The 12,881-nt window shown below is 32.9% G+C and overlaps 1 long non-coding RNA gene across 1 annotated transcript; it reads right to left on the reverse strand.

Annotated features, from left to right (window-relative positions):
* LOC108663756 lies at positions 8,215 to 9,553 on the reverse strand. Its single transcript, XR_001929769.1, has 3 exons — positions 9,513 to 9,553; positions 8,640 to 8,724; positions 8,215 to 8,251 (listed from the first exon to the last, which is right to left on the reverse strand). It is a non-coding gene; the product is annotated as an uncharacterized LOC108663756 (long non-coding RNA).

The following is a 12,881-nucleotide window of genomic DNA, read 5'->3' on the forward strand; positions in this document are numbered from 1 at the left end:
TTGATTCCATGGGGATAACACTTAATTATAAAAATTGGACTTTTTCATATCATTTTTCAACTTAAGCTTTTTGAAAAATTTATTGTCGATGTTGATAATTGCTTTGGATTTTATTGAGATGGAATTGGTAGCATTGATGGCTCAAGTTCCAAATAATAGCGTGGAAAATGGAAAAACTAATTTTCATATCCAAAGGGGTATTTCTTGATTACATCTATACAAATTCAAGGGAAAAGTAACAAACAAAAATGAATAGTTAGGGCATTATAGACTTGATACACCATCATGAGTTCATTAGACCATTGATGACCTAGTCCACTATGGGTTCAATGTGACCTGTTCATTGAGCGTTGCTTACTAGCCACCATTGTGAAATAGAGTGAAGCCAAAAATAGGCAATTGTAAGTGAATGAGCTTTAAGTGTTAAATATAATGCTCTCAAATCTTTAACAAGAAAATCACCATGGCAATCAAATCACTTATGGATCTTGAAAGGAAAACAAAGCTATCATTATGGTTAATAGAGCTACTAATTTGGCAATCAATATGGTAATTACCTTACTCTTTCATGGAAAATCACTAATGTATAATATTGGCACATTCTTTGTGTCAAGACTAACTCTACAATATGTTTATTATGCCATTCTTACATAAGAATGCATGTTTGCTTACTTGGGTACTTCAAAAATCGTTAAAGGACGGTAATGTACCAAATGGTACAACTAAGTTGAATTAAGCCTCAAACCAATCCAAATAGAAATTTTAAGATGCAATTGAGAATTTTAAAACCCCAGAATGACATAAAATAGTGATTCGGAGTTCGAGGACCGATTTGGAGTCAAATTGAAATTTTTATGACCTAGGGGCAAAATGGTCATTTTTCCACCCGAGGTTAAAATTGGAATGTTGGAAGAAGTTTTTGATCAAGATTGACTATTTAGAACATAATTTGAGTTTGAGAAGTGAAAAATTTTAATTTCGGCATATTTTTCGAGCATAGGGGTAAAATAGTCATTTTGTCGCCCAAAGGCAAAATTGTAATTTTACACCACCCAACATTTATCCAGCACATGGATTTTACCCAATATTATCATGGATAATTGAGAAAATTTGAGTGGTGGAGAGAGATTGCTTAATGGCTAAGTATGACACATGGACCAATGGAATGGTGACATGTGTCAAATTCTTATCCATTTATTATTTCCTTATAAATTAGCACAAAATCAGCCTATTTCTCATTCATATGGCTGGCCAAAGAAGAACAAAGGAAGAAAAGAAAGAACAAGAACCCTAGGGTGAAAATTCAAGAGAAAAATTGGTGGATTTCAAGTAATCAAGCAATCAAAGGTAAAATTTCTTGATTTTGACTTGTGATCTACCTTTCCCATGCATTATTTTGCATTTTTCATGGTTGAATCACAAGATATCATGAAGGATTCATGGCTGACAGAATTTAGAGAGAGAAGATTTGATGGTTGTTTTGGTTAGATTTTAAGATTTCTAGTGTTTTTAGTTAGTTGGTGATGTGTAGCATGAAAATTAAACAAGAAAAATTCATTTTCTCCCATAACCCATCATTGGCTAAATTTTCCATGTAGAATGTGGATGATGATTTGATTTTATTTCAAGTGAATTGGTTAGGAAATGATGAATTATGGTGAGAAAATCAAGTAGGAAAAATCATAATGTTGATGCACCCACCATGGCCGAATTTTCCAAGAGAAAATGTGAAGATGATTTTGCTAGATTTTATGCTATTTGACTTGTGTTTGATGATTTGGAGTATTGGGAGAAAAATGAAATTATTTGGAGTTAAATTGGACATATTGGCCTATTAATCGAGAGATAGATCGAATTAGGCCAATACCGTTTTATTTAGGTACACAATTGAATTTGTGTAGAATACCGTGTTTAGATGATAATCCGAACAATTTGCATCCCATTTCATGCATTAGTAAAGAGTCTGAAATAGATTTATAATGGTATGACACAGTATATTGAATTATGTGTCGTGTATTGTATATAGGTGGTGAGCCCTCTAACAAGGGTAAAGACATTGTGTCAGAGGACTGAGAATAGGAGTATTTCAAACTCCTGATACTATGAGTAACCTTACTATCATCTTAATTATCTAGAGTGGTTTTTATCCGATTTTGTGATTTTATGGAAAATGAGTTTAAATGGTAAATTTTTAGGTTTTATAAACAAATGTGTTTAAATAAAATGATTTCATAAATGGTCTTGAAATTGAATGAAGGCTTTAAAAAGAGAGTAATTGGAGACCATTTGATTTATTGTGAATTTATGGTTTTAATTGATTGGCTTATGACAATATTGGCATGAATGGTTGAATTGGTATTTGTGTTGAAATGTATAAACTGTTGTTTGCCTTGATAGGCTGGATAATGATAAAATTGCCATATCATACTGTTGAAATTTTATTGTATGGTGGGTTTAGCTTGCTGCAGTGGGTTGGTTCTGTAGACCAGCCTATTAGAGGGGCACGGAACCTGGTCATATTCATACCTCAGTATGAGAGGCACGGATGGATAACTCCTGAGGTTAACACTTTAGAGTTCACTTCACGCCAAACCACCACGTGAGGGTGAACTTAGCCAACGCCAAGGAACGACTATGTTTTCAAAATAAAAACGTGATTTATGTGTACCTAACTTTTTAACAGCCTTGGCTATCTCAGTTGCGATAGCCCTCGGCCAAGGCATCCTTAATAACTGACTATGAAAATGATTTTGGCACGAGCCAAAGCTTTTAAGAAATTCATAAGCCATGTTGATTACTCGATTTATATGAATTGATTTTATTTGGTTGAAATGAGTTGAAAGGTGATGAATTACAGTATATTAAATTGTTTTATCTGTCTCCATTTACTCAGCTTTAGATATTTTAGATGGTATTTGTTTACTCACTGGGATTGTATAATCTCACCACCCTCCTTTCCACCCATTTCAGGCTTAGGATAATCTATAGATAGGTTATTTCATCGAGGACCACTATTGGATTTACATCCTCCAAACTGTAGGTTCACAATTTTTCTTACTTTTGGTTAATCGAGGGCCCACTTGTTACTGTAAATTAAATTAAATAGTCCGACTTACTGTATTACGATATATATGAATTTATTTTGCTTTTACGTTGTAAAAATTATTTATGCAGTGTTCTAAAAATATTATTTTATGAGAAAATTGAACATTTTATTCAATATTTTTATTTTATTCTAATAGTCATAATTTCATTTTAAACGAATGTTTCAAACTTATTTTTGATTATGCAATATGTGTTTTGCACCCGTATACTACATTATTAGCTGGTTTCGAAATTTTCAGAGCAAAATGATCAAAATGCCCCTGTGAGAAAAAAAAATTATTTTTCTATTGTTTTAATTTGGAAATAGTTTAAAATATTTTAGAACGTGATAATTGGCAACGATTACTCACAGAGGAAATGAGAAGCTGATATTAAAGCCTTACGGGGTTCCGGTTGACATTTCGAGTAATGAGTGTCAATCGAGACATTGCAACGGTTGTCACAAGCTCGAGGGGAGTTTCAGATCGTGACAATTAAGTTGGTATCAGAGCTTTTGGTTTTAAAGATCAGAGCACAAAGTTTTTGGGTTTAAAATTGTTTTAAAAATTACAGTGTCAGTGTGGCCCAAGTTAAGTTAAGTTAAGGTAGGTTTGATAGAATAGAATACATGCATCTACATGTAGAAGTGTAGCCAATATTAGAATATAAGCTTAATGAGTTTTTCTTAATTGCAATTTGCATAGACATATAGTGAATTGGTTGAGAGAGGTATTTTTATATGAAACTCGACAGAGACTTATAAATACATTAGAATTCTAAGCTAACAACTTTGCTATCTAGTAAGTAAAGAGAGGGTAGAAAAGATTTAGTTGAAGTGCTGAAGGGATATTGTAATTCTAGGTTCTATTAGATTGATTAATTCTGTTTAAATTATGATTTTGTTTTTAGTTTTAGTTTATTTAACTTTCAATAGCTTTAAAGATTGATTGTTTGGATAAAATTAAGTTGAGTTAATTTTAGTACTTATCAAAAGATTTTGGTTCAATTTTTTATGGGAACGATAGTTTACTCTTCATTATATTACTTGCTAATGACATGTGCATTTGTGTGGTAATTTTGACAACAAAAACAGATTGGATTAACAAGATTTTCTTTGATATAGTTGAATCGGCAATTCTAAGTACCTCCAAATCCTCGATTTGATGTTGTAAATATAATGAAAGGTTTACTAAATAAGGTGTACTAAGGTGTAGAAGGAGTATGTTGACTTCTTTGTTTCTCCTTCTTGGCTTATGTTGGTTTTGATTCCATAAGTAAAGATTTGGCAATGTTTGATACAAAGGAAGAAAATCTTATTACCAAAATCCTGCATTAAAGAGTCAAAACCAAAAAAGGAAATCATTGTCACTGTAACACCCTCAATTTTCGAAGTAAATTAAGTTAATTGACTATGTGTTATGTATGCCAAGTGTTTGAGGATATATATATGTAGATAAATGTACTAGGCAAATTTTGAGGAAATATGTGATAAATCCACAGTTGGAGGTTCGATTTAGATTTGACGTTATAATTGTGGATATATATACATGTGGGATTAAGATAAATGAATGATTTGAGGTATAATATCCAAAAAAAAAATAATATTTGAGTGTTAAACTTTGATTTTCGAATTTTTTGGGATGTTTAAAACTTCCTACAGAGGTGAAAGTATCAATACATACCCCAATGTATTGATACATTCTTGGCAGAATGAACAATGAAATCCCTAAGAGGAATGTTTTATCGATACATTTTTGGCTAAAGATGAACATGCCTAAATGTATTGATACATTTGAAGCAGAAAGCACCCAAAGAAAAAAGTATCGATACATTTTCCACGTGTATTGATATATATTCCAACAAAAAGCATTCTATCTGAAATGTATCGATACGTTGTCACAATGTATCGTTACATTCATTTGAAATTACGACAAAAGTATCGATACATCAAAGAGGAAAGGTAAAAATAAAAAAGGGTTTCAGGCTATTTTGGCCCATTTTTCCTTTAACTCTTTCTCTCCTTTTCTCTCTCTAGAAACCTGAAACCCTAAGGCCCCAAACTAATTTTTGAAGTGATTTGAGGCTATTTAGAGTTTGGGAAACCATTCTGGAGGTAAGATTTAATGTTTTTGTTTATTATTTTTCAATTTAATTGATTAAATGCTAAGAAATCTTATTTGTCTCCAAATTTGGTAATTTTCCTCTTTGGCTCGGATTGTTGAATTTGGGAGCTAAGATTCATGCAATTTAGCTGCTAAGGTTTGGGTTAGCTCATTAATAAAGGATTTGAGCTTAAATAGTTGGATTGCTACGAATTAGTTGATTATGTAAAAGTTGGCCTTCTTTTCTATAGCAAGGAATAATTAATATTTGATGTTTTGATGCATTTGAAAGGAGAAACAAAGGTAAATCAACTTGTTGGTGAACTAACGAATGATTGAAGGCTGAGGATCGAAACTTCGCTGAGAGTACCTCCAATTTGTCATTGTGAGTGAGATTTAAGTTAAATGCATGTGACGCATAGTGCACAATAGGTGTGTTGCCATGGTATTGGAATGTGTGTATGTATGTACATGTATATCTATGATTACCTAGATGTAAGTGCCTAGGCTAGAAAACCAAACTATGACATGTGTGTTTGTGTCAAATAATGTGAGCCATATGGGTGGTTTACTCTTTGTGTGCCTAGACTAGGATGTCTAGAGGCTATAATGATTCCTACGAATAAATTTCCCTAGGCGAAGGATATGTTAAAGGGATTTGATCTAATGATGCCTTGGAGATTTAGTGGCATTTAGAACCTAACTAAGCTTAAAGACGATTGAAGCTTGATAAATGTAAATTGAGGTTTGATGAGGTAAAATGTGAATGATAAAGGCATGATGGCCTTATTTGTGGATATTTGTTTCCGTCCAAGGGATGAATTTTGAACATTGATCTGATTTGTGGATGAGTGGAGTTTCATTCCCCTGTGACTATATGTGTGCCTTCAGGGATGGTGGTAAGCAGGGACGATGGCTTTAATCCCACCTGTGATTCCTTCCTATAGTGTTTTAATGCCACCTATCTGAGATTACTCCAGGTGATGCCGACCGTCAAGAGATTACTCCGATCAATGATTTGAATCTTCTTTAGCAGCTTCAATGTTGTGCGTGATTGGATTCTCCACTAATTGCTTCGGCACTATATGTGATTTGTTTTCCACCCGTTGCTTTAGCATGTGAGTGATTTGTGCTCCTCCAGTGGCTTTGCTCTAAGCGTGATTTGATTCTCCACCTGATAGCCACTATGTGTGATTTGAGTATGTCTAGGGAAAGAACACTCAATGATTTAATTGGATATGTATATAAGATGAGATAACCTTGGAGAAGTATAGATAAATATGATATCATTCTGATGTGATATTACGGCAACTAGAGTATGCCATGAAAACTGATTTGAATAACCGTGATCGGCTTCAAGTGTAAGCCTAATGATATGTGTGAAGATCATTGGAGACTTGGGGATGATGTGTAATACCCCGTACCCCGATATAGTAGTCAACATAACCATATCGATAAGATAAAGGGTTAATTGACATGACTTTAAGAGTCAAAGAGTGGTGACGGGTGAAAGAAATATTCTAGAGTAAAATAATCCGCAAACGAGGAAATAGTAATTAAATAATAATATTTTATTGAGAATGAATTAGCCAGATAAAAAGTGATTTGGAAGTGAATCGGGGCATAATAAGGTATTTTGGGTACCAAGGAGACAAGTGAAAAATTTTAGAATAAATAATATTTTATTAATAAAATAATATTAAAATATTTATATTTTATTCGATGTCAAAATTAGTCATGAAAGGGGAGTATATGGTCAATCTAAGTGGGGAAGAAGAAAAACGAGGGAATTTCGGAGACAAATGACGTTAGTGGGGCTCGCGTGTCTTTATTAAATAAAGCTAGTGTAGGTAAGTATATATTTAACTATTATGGTGATACCGTATTGAAGTGCGAATTTGATATTTTATTGGTACAAGTGTTAAGGAGGAAAAATAGAAAAAAATTAGAATTAAAAGTGTCAAGACCCGGAATTTCCATCGAGCCCGTGACAACCATCGCAATGTCTCGATTGACATTCATTACCCGGAATGCCAACCGAAACCTCGCAAGGCTTTTGCATCAGTTTTACTTCTCCACTATGAGCAACAATTATTAAATACCATGTTTTAAAGAAATATAGACTAATTTCAAATAAAAAACAATCAAAAAGTAATTTCTACTACATAGGGGTATTTTGGTCATTTTACCCAAAATTTTTGAACTCCGGTAAAAATATGATATACAAGTAATAAGCATCCATTGCATGTCCAAAAATACGTTTCGTTGTCTAATTCATCAATTTAAAGTGAAATTATAGCTATTTAAATTAAATAAAAACATTAAATAAAATATTCTATTTTCTTATAAAACAATATTTATAGAACTCTGCGTAAATAATTTTTATAGCGTTAAAGCAAAATAAATTCATACATACAGTGGCACACGCAACCAAGTATAAAAATATTCTACAATGACATGTGGGCCCTCAAAATAAACAAAAATATACAAGACTGTAGACCTTTGATTTCTAAAGATGCAAATCCAAAAGCAACCCTCGACAAAATCGGCTGTCTACAGACTGTCCTAAGCCTGAAATGGGTAAAAAGAAGGGGTGAGTTTTTACAAACCCAATGAGTAAGCAAAATTCATCTATAACATCTAAAGCCGAGTAAATGGAGACAATTAAATCATCCCATCATAATATAGTTCATAACATTCAAAACTCATTTCAATTCCTATAAAACAATTACATTTCATCAAAATAATCAACAAGGCTTATGATTCTCTTAAAAACTTAGCTTGTGCCAAAACTCATACTCGATGACACCTTGGCTCGACATCCAACCAAGTCCGCCAAGGATGTTAAAACGACATATACCCATAAAACATGTTTTTACTTTTAAAATATAGCCATTCCTTGGCGTTGGCTGAGTTTCATCTTCATGTGGTGGTTCGGTGTGAAGTGAACTCTAAACTTTACCTTAGAAGATACCCTCCGCGCCTCTCGTACTAAGGTAAATATAACGAGGTTTACTGTGCCCATCTAATAGGCTGGTCCATGAAAACCCGCCCACTGCAGTAAGCTAAATACATAACCCACCAAATTAATAAAATTTTGACAGCATAACATGGCTAATATAGTACTATCAAACCCGTCAATGTAAGATAAAATAATTTATATAATTCACAAAACCATAATTTCAGCCATTCATGCTACCACAATTTCATAAGCTATCAGTTAAAATCATGTATATATATATATATATATATATATATTATGAATGTATAGCCTTCACTTACTCTATTTCGAAAATCAACATTTAGTTTCAGAATAATTTATAAATCTAACTCATTTAACCAACATTTAAAATGTAAAACATAATAATTTGCAAATTAAGTGCCTTATTCTTTAAAATCTTAAAACAAGTATAAACCACTTTAGATAATTAAGATGAACATCTGATTACTCACAATAGCAGGAGTTTGGAGTGGTAGGAGTATTCTTATTCTCGGTCCTTTGGCACGATATCTTTGCCCTTATCAGAGGGTTCAGCACCTATCCATAATACACGATACGCCATTCAATACATTGGTGTCAAATTGTTATAAAACTATTTCAGACTCTATATGAATGCATGAAATTGAATGAGAAATGTTCGGATAGTCATTTAAAGACGGTGTTCTACGTAGGTTCAATTGTGATCGGAATAAATTTGTATTTGACCTAATTCGAACTATACACCATTGATTTAACCAAAACATCTAATTCAACTCCAAATATATTCATTACACTTCCAATAATCTAATACACCAAAGCATTACAATGAATTTGATTTTTGACTAACTTCACCATTTTTCGAAATTCATTCCGATTCAGAACTAACATACTAATCAATGTCTACACAGTTTCGTAAATCCATATATATCATTAGGAATCAAATCCAACTCCATTTACTATGATTTTCTCAGTTTCCATCAAGCCATTTTCTAAAGGAACTATACTTTTCAATAACTGGTTTCGATATCCAACATCATAATTCATCAATTCCTAGCTAAATAACATGAATTACAACCAAATCCATCATCAACATGCCCTATAGAAAATTCGGCCAAATGAGGGTGGTTGAAGAACATGTGATTTTCTTGCTTGTTTTTCCTTCCAAACATCACAAAATGACTAAAAACATTAGGATATTATGAAATCTAGCAAAATTCATCACCAAAACTTCTCTCTCTAGGTTTGGCCAGCAAAGGTTTCCTCTTGAAAACTTGAATTTCAGTCATGGAGAATGAAAAAGAATGCATGGGAAAGGTAGATCACAAGCTAAAATAAAAAAATTTTACCTTTACTTGCTTGATTCCTTAAAATCCAACAATTTCTCTTGGATTTTTCCTTCCTAGGGTTTGTTCTTCTCTTTTTCTCTTTGTTCCCTTGCTTGGCCGGCCATAAGAGTGTGAATGTGAGGGATTTAAGTGAGTTTATATAGGTAATTAAAATAATATTAAAGCTTGACACTTGTCACTTTTTAATTGGTCCTTGTTTAAAAACTTAAGTATTAAGCATTTCATTCCCACCACATATAATCTCTCACTTAAAAAAAATAATGGGTGAAATTCATGGGTTTGACAAGTGTCATGGTGGTGTAAGATTCCAAAATTTCCAATTTCGTCCTCATGGACACTTAAAATGACCGTTTTACCCCTATGTTCGAAAAAATGTCAAAATTGAAAATTTTCACTTCTCAAATTCAAATAATGCTCTAATTAATCAAATTTAGTCAAAATATCATCCAACATTCCAATTTTTCCCTTGGGTGGCAAAATGACCATTTTGCCCCTATGTTATGAAAATTCTCGAATTAACTCCAAATCAATCCTCGAATTCCAAGTCATTATAATAAGACATTCTAAGATTCAATAACTCTCAAATACATCGTAAAATCTTTATTTGGCCTAGTTCGAGGCTTTAATCAACTTAATTGTACCACTAGGTACAATACCAATTTTTAACGATTTTTCGATACATTCATTTATGCAAACATTCTATCAAGCACATGAATAACATGACAAGTATATAATAGAGTAAGGCTTGACAAAAAGATTGTGGGAGGACTTAATTAAAAAGGGTGAAAACCTTGGAGGGCAAAATAGTAATTTTACCATTATCTTGGTCAAAACTTCCAAAGGAAGCTTTGACTTTTGTCTTCTTCTTCCATGACCGATTTTTATCTTCACCAAAAGGCATCTTCTTCTTCTTCTTCTTCACACTCCCATGCCATTTTCTCTCTCCACCATGAAAAATCAATTTTCTTTCATTTTTTTTCCTTTCCTTTCTTTTCTTACTTCTTCCTTCTCCTAACTTCTTCGGCACCAAAACCCATAACTTTTAACCCTAATTTTCAGAACAACCAAACCCTAGGAGAGAGAAAGAAAAATCTCTCTCTTTTCCTTCATTTTTAAAGCCGAAAGGTATGTGTTTTCAACTTTTGAATTTTAGAATTTATGGGTTATATTTTCAGATTTTATTTCTTCATTTCTTCCAATTCTTTTTCTTGGAAATATTAGGTTTTTGTTGATCTTTATGCCTCCAAGCTCACCAAGGTAAAGAATCTTTAAATTGGAATAGTTGGTATAGTGGGTTGTGAATTAGACTAGAATTCTAGGTTAAATATTAGGCTAGAATATAGTTTATCTATAGTGTGTTTATTAGAATTATTGAGTTCAAATTTATGATATATTTGAAGTTATTATTGTTTATTGGCAAATATAGGTTTTAATGATACTTCAAGACTTAACTTGGCGTAAAGCCTTATTGGTGCTAATTTTGTAAGGTGGCATTACCAAGGTGAGTGAACTTGCATTAAAATGTTTTGGGATAAATGCATATGTGTTTGATTGAATCACTTGAAATATTTTATTGGTCTTTCTTTAAAATGTGCATGGGAACAAGCCCTTGATGAAACGTTTTTATGTTGTGAAATGTGTAATATAATGAAACCATGTGTTCCTATATTATGTGGATATGTATGCTATGCCTTGAATGATAATGTTGTATGATAACTATAATAGCGCATATGCAGTGTGGGAATGCACGTGACGGTGCTGGTGGTGTGCGGTGTGGGAGTGTACATGATATTTTCCATGTGCGGTGTGGGAGTGCACATGAGGATATCAACTATGTGCGGTGTGAGAGTGCACATGAGTTGAGTTGAGGATGGTGGTTGTATGTGTTGAGCCATGTTGACTAGTGTGGGAATGATCTTGATATATTTGATGAATGTTTGAAAATATATACATATATATATACAAAATGTATACATGAATTCTTACACGTCTGTGTTCTTGCCCTGTAGAGCAGGGATGTTTGGAAAATGAAATGTGATTGCATTGATTATTGAAAGTTGAATTTCTTAAGTGTTTTAAAACGAGTTAAATGTCAACATGGTATCGAGTTGTTTATGATATACAAATTGCATGGTTTAAAATGACTGCATCATGTTTTCGAAAACCTTCCGTATCATTTGCTTGTTCCCTTCCTATGTTCACTCACTAGGTTTATACTCATTCTTTTCAACTTCATGTTTTAGTTTTCAAGTTCAAAGGTAGTTGGATCCTAGGTAGAGTTGCTTCCTCCTGTTCATCATATGGTAGGTTTACTAGGACACTCCATGATAGTACCCACGCTAGAGTCACTACACTAATAGTCAAGGTCTTTTGTATGTTTATATGGTTATTTAAATGTAATTCATGAGATTTTTTGTAAACACTGCATGTTTGGTTTGCATGATAATGTCGCCACAAGTTAGCAAATGGTAATATTATTTTGTGAATGGTATATTTTCGGTTACCATGATTTATTCTTGAGAAGAAATTATTTTTGAAAACTATGAATTAAGAACTTTAGAGGTAAATGAGCGACAGAAGGTCTAATGAACAAGTTTTCATAGAAAGGGATTTTTAGGCCCAGTGGGCCATGCCTATTGGGTCCATGCGCCTGTCATGGCTGAGGATTTGGGTTGTGACATGATGATATGCCCAACATTTGGAGATGATTGTTAGATTATGCGGTTGCACCGAGAGTGCCGTATATTTATTATGTGTGTCTTGGACCCTTGGGTTTAGGTGATGACAATCATGGTTGATAAGATGTTGATGTGTTTTCGCTTCCTTCCAAGTATGAGGAGCCTAAACTTGAGTTTCTTCCTTCCTACTGTCACAACCCATATTTTCAACCCGAAAGACATACTTACTAAGTGAAGGAAAGGACCCACCTTGGTCAGGATTTATTTCGACACTAGCATCTTTCATGGTTTCCACATTAGTGATGTGTTAGGTCTAATTTGATACCACTTGGTCATGGGCCTTCGTTTCAAACAAAAAAAACATGCTTATTAAGTAAAGGAAGGTCCTTACTTATAAACCTAAGGCTCGTCCCATCTCTTAACGATGTGGGATTCGTGACATTAAGTCTTAATGAAATATTTATCCAAGAGATATTTTTCAGCTTAACATTTTGAAATATTGACAAAGCCTTCCATCATTTGTTTTGACACTCTAACATGATATTTTAATAATGAGATTTTCTTCCTCTTTTATCAAACTTATTGAAATGAAAAAATATATATATCATCACTTTATCCTTAGCACTTGTAAATATTTATATTAGAATATATTAACTACTTTAATTGTTTTAAGTCTTTTGTATTATATATT

Source organism: Theobroma cacao, chromosome 10 (assembly GCF_000208745.1).
Source record: "Theobroma cacao cultivar B97-61/B2 chromosome 10, Criollo_cocoa_genome_V2, whole genome shotgun sequence".
In the NCBI taxonomy this organism is placed as follows: domain Eukaryota; kingdom Viridiplantae; phylum Streptophyta; class Magnoliopsida; order Malvales; family Malvaceae; genus Theobroma; species Theobroma cacao.